Raw genomic sequence first — 17,929 nt, forward strand, 5'->3', positions numbered from 1 at the left:
AATATATCTGCAAAATGTCACTACAAAACAACCTACCTGTCAAGCCATTGTTTGTAAGAATTCTATATGACTCTTACATTTTCTGCAAATTACAAGTGTAGAAAGGGTAGAGAACACAGAGACAAAATTTTAGATGCAATACGTGAATGTATTGGTAATTATCACGTCATCGATACTTTCGGTATTGAAATCTATTCAAACCCTTTTATCATCGGCATTTTCACAAATTGAAGTAAATAGTCTGGTACAGATACTTGCAAAGTCACTGTAAGAAAATGAAATGAATAAAAATCGATTTTTTCGAAATTCTAGACTACAATATTTAATAGAACGAAAACTTGAAAACGATGTAATTATACACCTTAAATATGTAACATTTACTCGAAAAATTCTGCACATATGTTTTATGAATTGAACATTTCAGTCAAAAATGAGTATGCACGATTAATTAAAAATGATTTATCTCTTTTAATTAATGAAGTTATCTGCATTGAATATTTTATTGGTCCACCTTTAGCTTTAATTACTGAAATGAATCGCTTTGGCATCGCTGCAACCAGGTTTCACGCTATTTCAATGGAGATATCGTATCGAGTTTTTATGACTGTATTTTAATGTTGTGCTTATTTATAATTTCTCTTTTCCGTAATTTAATGTTCAATTCTTTCTGGAGATATATTAGCGCATTGAGGTCTGGCGATTTTTATTAGAAACTAAATACCAATGTACTTTGATATCGATATTATTCTAGTTAAACTATAACAAAATCAATATAATATCAGTATTTTTCGGTTTTTAATAAATGTAACATCAAACGTGTAAAATGTCAAATATTTGTGTAGAAGCAACATGGAATAAAGCGAAATGACGTTATCTACAATGGACATAAAAAAAAACATATTTATAAAAAACCTATCTTATTTACCGTATATCATTCCACTATATGCACTTTACAAACACTGTAAACTAATAATAATAGTTATTATTATTATTGAATAATACATATTACCGGGCAATGTTATCTTTAATAACTTATACAGCTAAGACAGAATAAAAAATACTGAAATAATATAACAGTATAGTAACAGACATGTAGATATATTATACCTCCGCCATTCGTAAGACTTACTGGATATTCCTTTTGAAGTGGCTAGCGATACATTAGAAAAGTTTATTGAATCCATATGTGTATTGTATAATGCAGAAATGCGATTGACGGGGTTATATACAGGGTGCTCGGCCACTCCTGGGAAAAAATTTTAATGGGAGATTCTAGAGGCCAAAATAAGACGAAAATCAAGGCTACTAATTTGTTGATTGAAGCTTCGTTAAACCCTTATTAAAAAATTAAATTGAATAATTTCAAATCATTCATGGAAATATTATTTTCGATTGTGAGGGTCAATTACAGACATTTTTGGTCAATAGACATACCCCCGAAATCCTAACCATTTTTGACAAAAAATATTCCTACTCGAAAATGTAATTTATGGCTAGAAATGTTGCCCGAAAATTTCATGCGAATCTTTAAAACGTCATAACATCTGAACGGATTGGAGTATTTTAATTTTTCAAAATGCAAACAACGTGTATTTTATTGTAGAATGTGTGGAAATCCTAAGAATATTCGGAAAGTTAGTCGTTAGCCCCGTAAAGTAAGAAAAACCCCATGAACTTGGGGCAATATTCAAACAGCCATAACTCCTAGAATAGTGAATATATTTCGATGAAACTTTTTTCTGAAGTAGGACTCATAGATACCTACATAAAAGTATTAGACAATATTTCCGTACAGCGTCAAACAAATTTATTAAAAATGAATAACGAATTTTTTAAAAAAATCAACAAAATGGTAGGTGCCTAAATTTTTCGGAGAAAAAAAAATTTCAAATCGTTCTGAAAAAATGATTTTCGGTTGTGGGGGTCAATTACAATAATTTTTGGTGAATAGATCTACCCCCGAATTTCTACGCACTTTTGAGAAAAAAATTCTTTATCGAAAATAGAATGTCTGACCATAAATGAAATTTCTTACCTAATCCTCTTAAATTTCATGCATGTGTTTAAGAAGTCATAACTTCTGAACGAATCGGACGATTTTAATGTTTCGAAACGCAAATAACACGTATTTTAGTAAAGAATATGTAGAAATTCTAAGAGAGAACAAAATTCGTGTAGGTGGACAAGTTTTATTAATAATTTGTAACAGTGATTTTTGAATAACTTCTCATCGAGGCCTCAATCAACAAATTGGTATTTTTGATTTTCGTCTTATTTTGGCCTCTAGAGTCTCTCATTAAAATTTTTCCCAGGGATAACCGAACACCCTGTATACCTTTATGATACATAGATTATTTAGCGAATAATTGAAATTAATATTTACATTTCTGTTGAAATAAAGTATACTTAACGAAAATGTTGGTTGATTGCCGAGAGACAAAACTAAGTGGACACTCGTTCAAGATGTTATTAAAAAGAGTAGACAAGCGCGAAGTATCCTTTTCACTCTCACACAGTAGTCTTAAATGAACTATTTGGTTGATGTATAGTGAGTAACATTAATATTCGGATACTATACAATTTTTACTTCATCGCATTGTAATTTTATTTCCGATTAAGAAAAAAAATATGTAGCGTTAAATATTTAATAAAATCCAACGCTTGTCAAGATAACACGTTTATCTTCTTTTACCTTGGACCTACCGGTTGAAGTATATTAGATCTGGTCTTGTCTTAAATTGTACTTAAAATGCCAATGAAATAATTGTTAGATGAATCGACTCGTATTACGAGAAGATAGTTAAGAAATTCTATGTCGAATCCAGCTCGACGTAGGACCGCAAAGGGTTAAAACAGATAGGAAATATAGAAGTTCTTTAGGAAGTAATTAACTACAAAATAACACTTTAATTTATTTTCATCGACAACATAGAAGGAAAATAAAATGTTAATTGGAAAAAAGTTTTCTATCATGACTGTGGTGGGACAAGTGTAAACCATGGTTTGAAAAGGTTCAAATATTGAAATATTACTAAATATTACATAACATTATAGCTTGTAATGCGATAGACATATATTATTCCTTTTGTAAACGAAGGTGCATGCTATCGGCGACCGTTTATAGGTTTTTTTTTCTCCGACTTCTGTAAACTGCTAGAAAAAGAGAATAACGCGGCTCCAGTGATTCAGAAAAAGGTATATTAGCATGGAAATTTGTAGTACGCCGAACTCGACCGCTGGCTGCATTTGTTTGTCCGTTCGATGAAAAACGCATTCCGTGTTTACTAAAAACAGATAATAGGAAGCATCCGGGGAACGAAAGCAGATCGGAATTTATTTCATCGAGTAAGAGCGTTCCACTTACAATGGCATTATTCTAAAAGCTGGTAAATCCAGAAATATCAAAACGCTTTTTTATTGATAGAAAATAATTATCGTTAAATAATACTTCCAACGAGAAGCTTGTTAATAGACGTATACATATATCTGAAATTCCTCTGTTTAATTATTGAACACTCTACTACTATTGAAAACTCAGAAAAATAGTAACAAATTTGATAACTAAAAGTATTACAATAATTCGCTATAGTGGATCATGAAACTATTTCTAATGACACGTTGAAATACATACCATCTATAGAGTTTTATTAAAAACAATTATTGAACATATAAATTGAATTTCAAATTGAATTAAGGGGCCTTTCTACCTTGTAGGATTAAATAAACCGATTTTTTTTTTGCATTTTCCTTTAGCATGTAGTCTCGAAAATATGTTTACCAAATATTAAATTGAAATTCGGAAAACTAACGAAGTTATAGCCTGATAAAATGTACCACGCGCATGTATAACAACTGGACGTGAAACTTTAAAGCTGTTTTTCTCGAAACTACATTTTTCGGCACTCCATAGACGATAACATGAGAACTATTCAAGATAACAACATCAAATTTATACAATATCTTTAGAACTGGTCTCCCTATAGCATGAACTAGGATAATTGCGATATATGCAATACTTTTTCTTTTATTAACAAAAAAGCAACCGAATATATGAAAATATTCAGTATTTTTTCGTAATATAGCTGCCATGTTGCCATTTTTTGTTTTTTGAAAAAATCCTAGTTCATGCTAGTATCACACTCATCTATATTAAGAATATCGTTGGTTTTTGGATTTTGGATAACTTGTTCGCAAGATATCACATACGCAGTCGGGCGCTGTTCGTAAAACTCGTATTTTTCGTGCCTACAAAATAGAATGGTCCCTTAATGCTTTCTACTGTATCAAACAGTATATTTTTGGTACAAAAATTTTTTCTCGAAAGTGCGAAAGATTTCGAAGGTATTTGTATTCACCAAAAATTATTGTAATTGACCCCCGCAATCGAAAATAATCCTTCCAGGGCAATTTAAAATTTTCTTGGAAATTGGACCATTTTTATAGGGGTTTTCTCATTTTGCAGGGTTAAGAATAAACGTTTCGAATATTTTTTCGATTTGTACATATTCTCCACCAAAATACGCGTAGTTTGCTTTTTTAAACATTAAAATCGTTCAATCCGTTCAGAAGTTATGACGTTTTAAAGATTCGCATGAAAATTCAGGCAGACATTTCTAGCCAGAAATTATATTTTCGGTGAGGAATTTTTTTTCTCGAAACTGAGTGAGATTTCGAGGGTATGTGTATTGACCAAAAATGATTGTAATTGACCCCCGCAACCGAAAATAATTTTTCCATGAATGATTTGAAATTTTTTAATTTAATTTTTTAATAACTTTTTAACGAAGCCTCAATCAACAAATTGATATTCTTGATTTTCGTCTTATTATGGCCTCTAGAATCTCCCATTAAAATTTTTCTCAGGGATGACTGAACACTGTATAGCAACCGAGGGGTCGGTCGAGCGCTTGTGAGAGCGCAACCCCTCTGGTGGCGAGCCTGGAAAGCGACGCCACACTACTAACTTACGTTATGTATCTTAAAAAATTAATCTTTACTAATACAGTTATACAATTGAATTTCAGAATCGAATTATATAACATTCCGTGTTATTGTTAATTATCATTTAAATACAAAAATTCTTTTTATTCACTTTAAATTAATGATTGCATCAAGTAAGCGATTTTACATATTTACAAATTTGAAACGTTGTGTTATACAGGGTGTTCGGCCACCCCTAGGAAAAATTTTAATAGAGGATTCTACAGGCCAAAATAAGACGAAAATGAAGAATACCAATTTGTTGATGGAGGCTTCGTTAAAAAGTTATTAACAATTAAATTAAAAAATTTCAAATCGTTCTGGAAAAATTATTTTAGGTTGCAGGGGTCAATTACAATCACTTTTGGTGAATACACATACTTCCGAAATTCTACCCACTATCGAGAAAAAAATTCGAGTAAGTGCTGAAAGTTTTGGGTGAAAAAATAGACTTTCGAATCGTCTTGGAGAAATTATTTTCAGTTGCAGGGGTCAATTGCAAGCATTTTTGGTCAATAGACATACCCCCGAAATCCTACTCAGTTTCGAGAAAAAAATTCCTTACCTAAAATATAATTTCTGACCAGAAATGTCTGCCCGAATTTTCATGCGAATCTTTAAAACATCACAACTTCTGAACGGATTGGACGATTTTAATGTTTAAAAAAGCAAACTACGCGTGTTTTGGCGGAGAATATGCACAAATCGCAAAAATATTCGAAAAGTTGGTCCTTGACCCCACAAAATGAGAAAAACCCCATAAAAATGATTCAATTTTCAAACAGCCATAACTCCTAATGTTGTGAATATATTTCAATGAAACTTTTTTCTGAAGTAGAGCTCATGGGTGCCTACAAAAAAGTATTAGACAACTTTTCTGTAGGGCGTCAAACAAAATTACTAAAAATGAAAAAGTAATTTTTAAGAAAATTCGGCAGGGGGTAGGTCCCCAAATTTTTCGACGAAAAAAAAAATTTTAAATCGTTCTGGAAAAAATATTTTCGTCTGCAGGGGTCAATTACAATCATTTTTGGTGAATAGACATACCCCTGAAATCTTGTGCATTTTCGAGAAAAAAGTTCAGTACAGTCGGAACTTTAAACGTTAATAATTGGTTAACGAAGCCTTCATCAACAAATTGGTATTCTTGATTTTCGTCTTATTGTGGCCTCTAGAATACCCCATCAAAATTTTTCCCAGGGGTGGCCGAACATCCTGTATAATTTCGTTTTGGAATTGAACTGTTGACAAGTATCAAAGAACATTTCACTTCTTTGATTATTGTTTTACATATGTTGCGGCTCGTGGTATCCGTTGGATCCAATTACAATCCAACTTCGGACTCGCGTCTTTCCGAAATAAATTAATATTCTGGATGGAGAATTGTGAGTTTTGTGAGATTGAGTCTTCTGATATTTATTTGCACACGGTTAAGAATGATGAACGATATGTTTGGCTGACGATGTGAGAATGTGAGAATGTGAGAAAGAAGTAACAATGCTGTTTGGCTCGAGTCTTGTAACGAACTGATTTTCTGAGAAAGCGCCGTCGCCATTTCCCTCTTCCAAGCACCCTTGCAACGATTCCTTTGGAAGGAGGTGCGTATCACGTCAGAACGAAGACGTCGCTTGAGGACATTGGGGAAAGTTGCTGCTGTTTGTCGACGAGCAGGTCAACTTTCTCCAAATGTGCAGTTAGGGGGGCTCATGGTAGGTCTGGTGTGCAGATGTGAAAATTGAAGAAAGAATGTTTCCCTACCATGAACCCCGTCTTGAGCGCGAATCGAAAGAGAAGTCGATTTCGCGCTCAACAACATATAAGAACAAACTAGAAAACGTTTCCATATCAAATAAATAAATTTCTTCCCCCTCAAGTAATACAAGTAACATAATTTTGTGATTTCTTGACTAATTTGAGAACATTTTGAAAAGATTAAGAAACGTTGCTGTAGACCTCATTGAAAAACCCTTTTATCCATCAAAGTTAGTCGAAACTTTACATTGTTCGCTTGTTTGAAAACGTACAGGCTAAAATATTCAAGTCCCATCGCTAGTGGTTACCACTTCCTGGCTTTCATTACATATTCCCATTATTTCTTTTTTTGACGGTGGTGTCACTGAACGACGACGTGTCAAACGTGACTCAATAAATACCTCGGAAATAAAAAGACAAAAAGCCAAGCGACAAAGTGTAACTCGCGATAGGCGGGACACATCGATGGCGAATTATCCACTATGGCAGATCAAACAGTCTTGTAAGAGCGTTTCACGCCCTTCTGCTCTGTGTCTGCGAGACCAAAAAGGCATCTGTTCCTTCCAGGCTCGCGAATGTGTATCGTCCCCGTAACGATGTTAAATCGATCGAGTCTAGCTTTGTCCGCATGATCGCTCAAGGGTGGTCGTTGGTCGCGGGACAAAAAGTGTCTAAGAGAGACAGAGAAAGATAGTACGAGGATTTTTCACGCGATTGAAAAGATGGACGTAGAGTGACAACGACAGAAAAAAGAAACCAAGCCGTCCAATGAAACGAAAGTCTCATATCTCGATTCTTGATTTGAGTTTTGGTTGTTTGAAAATATTGCGAAACAAACATATCGGCGTTCCAGGATTGCTATTAACAATTGTTATTAATTGATCAATACGGAACGATTGGGTCGATATGACAGTAACAAAAATAAAAACGTTTATAGGTGTGAAATTATCAAATATGGAAGACTAATAGTTACATATAAATATAAAAACTTGAAATGATGGAAGTATTAGAATAAGAATTTAGAAAGCTAACAGCTTCTTAGATTATATCGAACTTAAGTTTGAAAACTGTTTTATTCCAAATAAAGAGATTCGAATCGATGAATCTGTGATAAAATTTAAAGAAACAATCAGTTTTATTACTTAGAATCCAGAAAACCAACGAAATAGGCAATTCGTATCTACGTATTGTCGGATTGTGCAAATGTTTTAAACAAGGTAGTCACACTTTATTAACAAAAACATTTCGAAATTGTACATGAAATGAGTATTAATTTTGAAATATAAACACGTATGAGATTATAAAGAGATAGCGATATTATTGATCATTATAACCGACGTAGAGTGAGAATGAGATATGACCGGCTGTTAAATATTAAAGTCAAACACATAAGACCTTAATATAATTAATTAATATGAGAGTGCCTTCAAATATTCTGGCGCGATTACATATAGGGTGCTGGGCCACCCCTGGGAAAAATTTTAATGAGAGATTCTAAAGGCCAAAATAAGACGAAAATCAAAAATATCAATTTGTTGATTGAGACTTCGTTAAAAAGTTATTGAAAAATTAAATTAAAAAATTCCATATCGTTCTAAAGAAATTATTTTTGGTTGCAGGGGTCAATTACAATCATTATTGGTCAATACACATACCCTCGAAATTTCATGCAAATGTTTAAAATATCATAACTTCTGAACGGATTGAAAGATTTTAATGTTTCAAAAGGCAACCAACGCGTATTTTAGTGAAGAATATGTTAAAATTCGAAGAATATTCGAAAAGTTGTTCCTTAACACTGTGAAATGAGAAAAACCTCATGGTCCAATCTTCAAATGTCCATAACTTTTACAATAGTGAATGTATCTCAATAAAATTTAATATGAGAGTAGAGCTCATGGATGCTTACAAAAAAGTACTAAACAAAATTTTCATAGGACGTCAATCAAATTTAATAATAATGAAAAATGAATTTTTAAGAAAAATCGGCAGAGGGTATAATTTTTCGGGGAAATTAAAAAATTTCAAATCATTCTGAAAAAATTATTTTTCGTTGCAAAGGTTAATTACAATCATTTTTTGTGAATACACATAGCTCCGAAATCCTACGCATTTTCGAAAAAAAATTCTTTTTTAAAAATTAGAAATCAAAAAGAAATCAAGAAAAAAATCATTACTCCTGAACGGATTGGAGGATTTTAATGTTTCAAAATGCGAACAACGCATATTTTGATGAAGAATATTTAAAAATTCTAAGAATGTTCGAAAAGTTGTTCCTTAACCCTGTAAAATGAAAAAAAAACCATAAAAGTGGTCCAATTTTCAGACGACTATAACTTCTACAATAGTGAATGTATTTCATTGCTCCTACCTCTTGGCATTTCCTTGGTCTTTATTGGATCGCTGACCTTGATGTCAGCCTAATTGTTGACCATATATGATCATAATTTAAACATTGTTAATCATGGAATAGTCAACGATCTCATAGAAACCATCACGAAGTCGAAGATTAAAGGCTTCTTACAAGGATCACCTTACAATTTGATGCACGATCTGTTGAAAAATATCAGGTCCCCTTGCATAGGAATTGATTAAATAAATATATATAGACAATATTTCAATGTTAAACACAACCACTTTAATTATTCTTTAGGTATACATAGTTTAATATCAATAATTGCAATAATGCCGACCATGCGGCTCGAACAAACGACTCGACTCGAACAATAGACACGGCATTCCCCGTACGATCTTCAACCTTATTATAGGTGTCGCCACTTTGGTTGCGAGATTATGAACGGCTCAACACGATCTCCTTAACCCCTTAACGTTCATGCCCGAGTTTAACTGTTTTGAAAAACGATATTTGTTTAATCTAACAGTTTAAGGGATGATAATATTTCTTTTCCTTCAAATTATACGGTAGATACAACATTGTAATTAACAAAAACCGCATTTTTAGAAACAAATCCAATAAAGAAAACTGATCATTCTTGGTTAACCAGAAATATATGAGCGTTAAGGGGTTAAGATTTTGTTCTACTTTGAAGGTTTGTATCTCAAGACTAGAAAATAGAAGGATAAATGTTAATCGGACATTCTGGATAATCGACATAATAACACATACAAACACATAATTTGGGATTATACTTACCACTGGATACTGGATGCATACTTATTCTAATACTACTAAGCATCTTTTTATAATCGTAAAGAGCAACAAGAAATTCATCAAAACAGCACTACTACAAATATGATAGTTGATAGAAACTTTAATGAAATTTAAAGACCATATTTAATAATTCTATACTTCCAATGAAATTAATTGATTGATGTTCAATTCTGGGCCGTACAGCTTCCATTCCATTAAAAAACAATAACAATTCTATAATTTACATTTCTGTCTCACTTCCTTTTGTGTTCATTTCCCTAACCCGTTGGTAATGTTCCGAGTGACACGAGAATACTAATCTCTTAATAACTACAAGAATTGTATTATAAAGGGTATCCGGCCACCCCTAGAAAAAATTTTAATGGGGGATTCTAGAGGCCAAAATAAGACGAAAATCAAGAATACCAATTTGTTTATGGAGGCTTCGTTAAAAAGTTATTAACAATTAAATTCAAAAATTTCAAATCGTTTTGGAAAAATTATTTTCGGTTACGGGGGTCAATTACAATCATTTTCGGTGAATAGACATACCCCCGAAATCCTGCGCATTTTCGAGAAAAAAATTCAGTACTAGTGAAACTTTAAACGTTAATAACTTTTTAACGAAGCCTCCATCAACAAATTGGTATTCTTGATTTTCGTCTTATTTTGGCCTCCAGAATCTCCCATTAAAATTTTTCCCAGGGGTGGCCGAACACCCTGTATATATCTATACAAAATTAAAAAAGTCGAAACCTGATGCTCAGAGGTTATCGTATTTATACGAATAGATTTTATACAAATGTAAAGTTAATCCACAAATTATTGAAATTAAGGTGTTGTACTACAGGAGCAATCAACCAAAATCGAAAACACAGACCCCGTACAATACGAAAACCCACATTTCGAAGCATGAATGTTTCTGGCTGTTAAGTTTAAGAAATATTATCATGAAAAGATAAACGAATTATCACTGCATCAAGTACACGTTACATAATGGAAACGACAACAATAAATATAAGATTACTAAGAGATAATGTAATTACAAAACAGAAACCAAAAGTAATCGACGGATATAATAAATATGCGAACAGCTCGATAAAGTCGACCAATATTGTAGATTTAATCCTATTTACTGAAAATTCCTGAAATGATGGAAAAACTATTTTTTTGCGGTGTAGAAAAAACAGATTTAAACAAACTTTGTTTATATGAATAATTTCGTTCGGTTTGCGCAGTTAATCGTGTTTTGTATATAGTACAGAAATATAACTGAAAAGAGAAGCTTGTTAGTGTAGGATCAAATTATTTCCCTGCAAAAATGCGGTGAGAGGTTCCGAAATACGAGAATAATATTTAATTTAAACTTCTCGAAAGTGAGAAATATGATAAGCTATAATTGATTGTGATCGAATCGATCAGAAATATTTACTGTAAAGAAGCAGTAAAATGTCATAAGTTTTATATTTTATTTCAATATGTTAAATGATTTAATAATTTTACATTTATTAATTAATGGAATTTTATTTGTCTATTTAAATATATTATTTTATATTTACTCTGAATTAATCATTTACATATAAATTAAATTCTATAATATTTATATTCTAAGTGTTTTTGGATTTTGTAAGTGTAGTACTTTTATGAGCAATAATATTCTTTGATGGTTATATTATATAGATTTAATGAAAATATCAAATGATTTAAATATTTATTTTCACTAGGTATGACTGCACTCTGTTTATAACTTATGTGCAAATGTTTTGAAAATTTTATTAGGTTTAATGTCGTATTGAATAGTATTTTATTACTAAAATAATATTTCATTATATTCTAGTACATTAACAATGGTATGTAATAGGTTCAGCAATATCGAATTATTAATGTCAATTTATTTTTATTCGTATCGAGGATTAGGAAATAGAACACCAACATTTAGAAGTCTTTAATTAATAATAATAATATTAATATTAATGAGAAGCACTGAGAAATATATTTAGTTATGTAAAGTTTATTTAGCCATTGTTGGAAGACTCGGATATTATCGAATCTTTTTGGTACGTACTGTATTTAGAATTGAAACAAACAGGCTAAGATATTCTAGTCTAGAGTTATGATTTTTCGATCTTTTTAGAGATTTTTATACAAAAAAAGTATAAATTTCTTGATTACGACATTTTGCATACATATTTATTTATGTTTTACAAATGTCCGAAATTTTTGTCCAGTAAAAATAACTAAAACTGACTGAATGATATATCCTTGAACCAAAATGAAAAAAAAATAGTGAAACTTTACAAACTGACGTCACTTTGAATTTTGAATATCGATTTTCTTGGTTTTCTTTGTGTTTAGTTAGCTAAAAAAACAAAAAGAAAAATTCTTTTTTTATAATTTTGCTTCACATCATAGTCACCATCACACTAATCAAGAATCCTTTCGATTGTTTCATTTCAGATAAGCAGAATGATTAACCACTAGGACACTTTATTTTATAGGAACCTTGTTCAATTCCATATAATTCAATCAGTATTATTTTTATATCAGTGTTATTATAAATTATTTTCACTCGAAAAGAATTGTGAACATTCGTAAAATATAAATACAGGGTGATCGGGAAAAATTTTAATGAGGGATTCTAGAGGCCAAAATAAGACGAAAATCAAGAATACCAATTTGCTGATGGAGGCTTCGTTAAAAAGTTATTAACAATTAAATTCAAAAATTTCAAATCGTTCTGGAAAAATTATTTTCGATTGCGGGGGTCAATTACAATTATTTTTGGTGAATAGACATACTCCCCAAATCCTATCCACTTTCGAGAAAAAAGTTCGAGTAAGTGCCGAACGTTTTGGGTGAAAAAAAAGACTTTCGAATCGTTTTGAAAAAATTATTTTTAGTTGCAGGGGTCAATTGCAAGCATTTCTTGTCAACAGATATACCCCCGAAATCCTACTCAGTTTCGAGAAAAAAATTCATTACTGAAAATTTCAGGTCTGACCATAGCGTTGATATGTTTCACTGAAATTTCATGCGTATCTTTAAAACATCATAACTTCTGAACGGATTGAACGATTTTAATGTTTAAAAAAGCAAACTACGCGTATTTTGGTGGAGAATATGTAGAAATCGCAAAAGTATTCGAAAAGTTGATCCTTGACCCCGTAAAATGAGAAAAACGCCATAAAAATGGTCCAATTTTCAAACAGCCATAACTTCTATAATTGTGAATATATTTCAATGAAACTTTTTTCTGAAATAGAGCTCATAGGTACCTACAAAAAAGTATTAGACAACTTTTCTGTAGGACATCAAACAAAATTACTAAAAATGAAAAAGGAATTTTTAAGAAAAATCGACAAGGAGTAGGTGCTAAATTTTTCGACGAAAAAAAAATTTTTAATTAATTCTGAAAAAATTGTTTTCAGTTGCGGGGGCCAATTACAATCATTTTTGGTCATTACATATACCCCAGAAATCCTACGTACGTTCGAGAAAAAAATTCCTTACCGAAAATCTAATTGGGTGCCTAAATTTTTCGACGAAAAAAAAAATTTCAAATCGTTCTGGAAAAATTATTTTCGGTTGTGGGGGTCAATTACAATCATTTTTGATGAATAGACATATCCCCGAAATCTTGCGCATTTTCGAGAAAAAAATTCAGTACGGTCGGAACTTAAAACGTTAATAATTGTTTAACGAAGCCTTCATCAACAAATTGGTATTCTTGATTTCCGTCTTATTTTGGCCTGTAGAATCCCCCATTAAAATTTTTCCCAGGGGTGGCCGAACACCCTCTATGTACCCAAAATGTCGAAATTAAGAAACTTTTACATTTTTTGTAAAGAAATCCCTAAAAAAACCAGAAAATGAAAAACTCTGCTCTTAAATACTCTCCTAAGTAATCTGTACCTCTGTTGTTTCAAATACAATTTTGTAAAGTTTGGGATGCGTCGCTGATACATGCGATTGATAAATGTCTCTATGTTTGGTGTAATGTATAATCTCGTAAATAGAAATGGTTGGAAGCACAATTCGAAAAGACGGAATCGACGAACTAGATGTAATTGAGTTTAAAGCATCGCCATTTTGAACTTTCCAGTGAAATTGAATCAATACGACTTACACAGCGATCGTAAAATGAATAACCTGATTGACCCTGCAATGGTGGGGTATCAGCATCAATGGGAAATGATGTTAAGGATCGATCAGGAAGCAAACTTCAACCGTTTGACTGCCCGTAATCGTTTATTACCGGCTACGTTCGCAGAAATGAACGATTCGTACACGTGAGTCCAGGTAATAATAGCGTAAAAATTATGAAGAAATAGAAAGTAGAGAGTACGTAACAACTGAACGCGTATACGCGTAAAATGGAAGAAAGGAGGAATAAAGGAAACGGGAGTAGACAAAAATACGAAAAAGTGCGGAGAAAATGGATTGTAACAATTACTCAGTTGCATCGAATTTCAGTCATCCAACTATGAACATTGCGGTTTCAATTTTTTTGGGCGTTTTCCTCCGTCGAATGAAATTACTGAGAGACACGTAGTTGAAAATCGAACAATTAAATATTTCCTTAGCCATGAGAAAATTTGCTTCCTGATTATACAAAATGATTCTTGTAACTAGGTCAGACTATAGTTCTGCTCTTAGCGAAGATAGAAAAGTATCGATGCGCTTGCAAAGTGCAATTACGCTTTTAAGTAGACTTACCCGATTGTCTGTACGTAAGCCGATTTCTTGGTTCAGTCTGTGCATTATAAGTGTGTGGTAACATTGATGAAAATAAAATACCTTTCGAGATATATCATTATTTTTAAATGTTATGGTACTCGAATGTAACTCTGTAATATTCTAAACGTACTCCTACATCGTCCTTGGCATATCACATTGCTTCAATTGCTGTCAATTTTAAACGAATTATCTTAATTCTTAAATTAATCCTAAAATTTTATTAGGTTCATTAATGTTTAGTGAAATAACAATTGTATAACACGTAAAGATATACAGGTGTTCGACCATCCCTGGGGAAAATTGTAACGAGAGATTCAGGGGGCCAAACAGGGCGAAAATTAAGAATACCAATTTGTTAATGGAGGCTTCGTTAAAAAGTTATTAACATTTAAAGTTCCGCCCGTACTAAATTTTTTTCTCGAAAGTGGGTAGGTTTTTGGGAGTATATCTATTGACCAAAAATGATTATAATTGAATCCAGCAACCAAAAATAATTTTTTTAGAACGATTTGAAATTTTTTAATTTTGTCAAGAATTTCACACCTTCTCGAATTTTTTTTTTAAAATGGATAATATTTCAGGGGTATATCTATTGACCAAAATTGTAATTGACCCCCACAACCGAAAATAATTTTTCCAGAACGATTTGAAATTTTTTTTCCCTCCGAAAAATTTAGGCATCTTAAACAAAATTTGTTTAACGCTGAACTGAAATGTTGTCTAATACGTTTTTGTAGGTACCCATGAATTCTACCTCAGAAAAAAGTTTCATTGAAATATGTTCACTATTGTAGGAGTTATGAATATTGGACCATTTTAATGGGGTTTTTTTCACTTTACGGGCTCAAGGAACAACTTTTCCAATATTTTCATAATCTCTACATATTCTCCATTAAAATACGCGTTGTTTGCATTTTGAAACACTAAAATCTTTCAATCCGTTCAGGAGTTATGATGTTTTAAAGATTTGCATGAAATTTCCGGAGTACATTTTAGAATTTTTTTCTCGAAAATGCACAGGATTTCGGGGGTATGTCTATTCACCAAAAATGATTGTAATTGATTGATTTTTAGAATGATTTGAAACTTTGTAATTTAATTTTTTAATAACTTTTTAACGAAGCCTTAATCAAGAAATTGATATTCTTGATTTTCGTTTTATTTTAGCCTCTAGAATCTCCCATTAAAATGTTTCCCAAGGGTAGCCGAACACCCTGTATATTTCTAGATATATTGGGTGCTATTATAAAGCAATCACATATTTCTCGTTCGTTGCCAACTACTTTTCTTCACCATGTTCATACCATAGTACATGTATTCTGTAGATAATGAATTCTATGTAAAACATCAACTATCACAATACATGAATATTTAAAGAAGACTACAAAGGTTTCGGATTATTGAAAAGTAAGTTTAGTTTGAAACAAAACTTAACCTCGAATGTAAGATATGTGATTCTGAAAAAGAGTGAATTTATACAAGAAGCAGATCGGAATTGGAAGTTTAGGTGAATTCTTCGACACTTGAGTTCGGTTAGTTGCTGCAAAAACGCTGAGAAAGCAAGATATACCTTCTTCGAGAAGTAAAAAAACTTGACAGTGAATTATATTCATTTTATCCATAATCCTAATACAGATATTTAGATTAGAAGAGCTGTTAAAGGTGAGAAAATGTCTACATAGAGAAACAGTATCTCGTGAGCATCGTATGCTAATAGGTCGATGAAAAGGGGTTAATTGATAGTTCACTCGTTCGGTGATTAATCGGTTTGGACTGAAATGTGACTACGTTACGCGACGTGAAATTTGCTCTCGGAGCCAATGCAGTGAAAAACAATTAACCTGGCTTACTAGAAAGTAATTTCATCGAAACGTGAAAAAGAGTCATAGGACGCTGGGCCGGCCGGTGCGATCCCTCCCTAAATCACTCAAGTCAGGGAACTCGAAACTAACGATCCGAGGGTCGTTGAACACAATACAGTCAATCACAGCGGTCATGGGACGGCCCACAGATAACCACTGTGGTCGTGAAAACCGATACCGAAAACCACAGGGTCATGCAAGTCGATACTGACGGGATGCCAAGCACTCTGTCTACTTCAGTGTCGTACGTCTCGATATCGACGAATTTGGAGATGGAGACACCATTATTTACGGTACAGAGTCATGGGAACCCGTGTGAATCAGTCATTCCAGAAGATTTAAAAAAGAGAAGACCACCAAATCGATTTTAACGATTTGAAGATAAATTGTTCCTCGAACAATACATAAAATTGCTCTGCTCTCCCTTCCATTTAAGAGCAACCTACAATGTAACAATCTGCTCTACGATTTATATAGTAATAAATTTATTAAAGTTTTTCATGTAAATCTATGTTTTAATAAATTTTAGTAACACATATTATATAAATATGTTGTACCTACTAAATAAACTTTAGAGCAAATTATACATTATTACACACCCACACACATATACAGGGTGTTCGACCACCCCTGGGAAATATTTTAATGAGAGATTCTAGAGGACAAAATAAGACGAAAATCAAGAATACCAATTTGTTGATGGGGGCTTCGTTAAAAAGTTATTGACAATTAAATTCAAAAATTTCAAATCGTTCTGGAAAAATTATTTTTAGTTGCAAGGGTCGATTACAATCACTTTTGGTCATTACACATACCCCCGAAATCCTACACATTTTCGAGAAAAAAATTCCTTACCGAAAATATAATTTCTGCGTATTTTCATAGAATTTTCGTAGAATTTTCATGCGTATATTTAAAACATCATAACTTCCGAACGGATTGGACGATTTTAATGTTTAAAAAAGCAAACTACGCGTATTTTGGTGGAGAATATGTAGAAATCGCAAAAATATTCGAAAAGTTGGTCCTTAGCCCCGTAAAGTGAGAAAACCTCCATAAACATGAGCCAATATTCAAACAGCCATAACTTCTACGATAGTGAATATATTTAAATGAAACTTTTTTCTGAAGGACAGTTCATGGGTACCTACAAAAAAGTATTAGACAACTTTTCTATAGAGCGTCAAACAAAATTACTAAAAATGAAAATCTAATTTTTAAGAAAAATTGATAGGGGGTAGGTGCCTAAATTTTTCGGCAAAAAAAAAATTTCAAATCGTTCTCGAAAAATTATTTTCGGTTTCGGGGATCAATTTGAATCATTTTTGGTCATTAAACATACCCCCGAAATCCTACTCAGTTTCGAGAAAAAAATTCATTACCGAAAATTTCATGTCTGACCATAGTGTTGATATGTTTTACTGAAATTTCATGCGTATCTTTAAAA

General features: G+C 32.2%; 1 protein-coding gene and 1 pseudogene across 3 annotated transcripts in view; one reads left to right on the plus strand and one right to left on the minus strand.

The window, feature by feature from the left end:
• Glurib (Glutamate receptor IB) overlaps positions 1-17,929 on the plus strand; it is a 999,595-nt gene that overhangs the window by 550,662 nt on the left and 431,004 nt on the right. The window lies entirely within an intron of this gene.
• The window catches only part of LOC143348146 (uncharacterized), a 39,518-nt pseudogene that overhangs the window by 3,077 nt on the left and 18,512 nt on the right, over positions 1-17,929 (minus strand).

The sequence above is a fragment of the Colletes latitarsis genome, chromosome 11, assembly GCF_051014445.1.
Source record: "Colletes latitarsis isolate SP2378_abdomen chromosome 11, iyColLati1, whole genome shotgun sequence".
Lineage (NCBI taxonomy): Eukaryota > Metazoa > Arthropoda > Insecta > Hymenoptera > Colletidae > Colletes > Colletes latitarsis.